Consider the following 931-nt stretch of genomic DNA (forward strand, 5'->3'; position numbering starts at 1 on the left):
TCTGGATGGTGCTGTGAACCCAGACACGTCGGCGTTTGGCTTTCCTTTTCGTATTTGGAACTTTTTGACAACAGGTACAAAACAGCGATTGTAGCTATCTCCACCATGGTTGATCGCGATATGTTTTTATTCACGCGAATGACATGAAAAACATCCCGCGAGTAATCTAGAGCGAGTGACGCAATGCGCATATTCGCTTCACGTCTGGTGTGAACACACCATTAGATGTCTGAGTGGTTGATAAGGCATTATTTTGTGGTTGCTAGAGTGTTTGCAAACAATTTTGTCCCCTAAAGTCTACGTAGGTCAGAAACACACCTTGATCTCTGGGCAGAAGCTGTAGAGGAAGGTCTCTCCTGTCCCATAATAGTGCTCACTCAGTCGGAAAGGGTGAGTGGAAAACGCTCCAAAAATCTGCAGGAGAAAATGACGAGTTTTTTAACATGGGAACACCAGTTTCATCAGCCGGTCACAGTACCAACAGCGGTCACATTAGTGCATGTACCTGGTTGTCCATGTCTTTGATGACCATCAGCACAGGGCAGTCCAGCTCCATCAGGTTCCTGTACAGGGTTTTCAGGCTGGTTCCGTGTACCACCGTACTGTAGACCAGACGCCACGGATAACCCTGAACACGGGCCGGCAAACGAGTGGACAACTGCAGAAGAAAGAGTCATACAAATCACAATGATCACCATTTATTAGGGGTGTAATGGTACACGTTTTCAATCTGGAAATTTTCAGTACGGGTCTTTCGGTTCAGTACGCATGTGTACCGAACAAATCATTCCATTTTTTTACCAGGAAAATCAAACAATAAACGCCGTTTTGACGCTCTTTGATGCTGCGTGAAAGATCGCTGTATAGAAGTCTCCGTTCTAACATCAGTGCGGAGCGCGAGTGAGCGCGATCATCCCTTCATCTTTACTAC

At 46.1% G+C, this 931-nt stretch overlaps 1 long non-coding RNA gene across 1 annotated transcript in view; it reads right to left on the reverse strand.

Moving 5' to 3' along the window:
- Positions 1-654, reverse strand: part of LOC107579483 (uncharacterized) — a 2423-nt gene extending 1769 nt beyond the window's left edge. Inside the window, exons 1-2 of the long non-coding RNA XR_001608478.1 lie at positions 506-654; positions 319-414 (exon numbers count right to left, since the gene is read on the reverse strand). This is a non-coding gene — a long non-coding RNA (uncharacterized lncRNA). The remainder of the gene's footprint in view (positions 1-318; positions 415-505) is intronic.
- Between the last annotated feature and the right edge of the window lie 277 nt (positions 655-931).

Source organism: Sinocyclocheilus grahami, unplaced genomic scaffold (genome assembly GCF_001515645.1).
Source record: "Sinocyclocheilus grahami isolate Dianchi unplaced genomic scaffold, SAMN03320097.WGS_v1.1 scaffold17715.1, whole genome shotgun sequence".
NCBI classification, from domain to species: domain Eukaryota; kingdom Metazoa; phylum Chordata; class Actinopteri; order Cypriniformes; family Cyprinidae; genus Sinocyclocheilus; species Sinocyclocheilus grahami.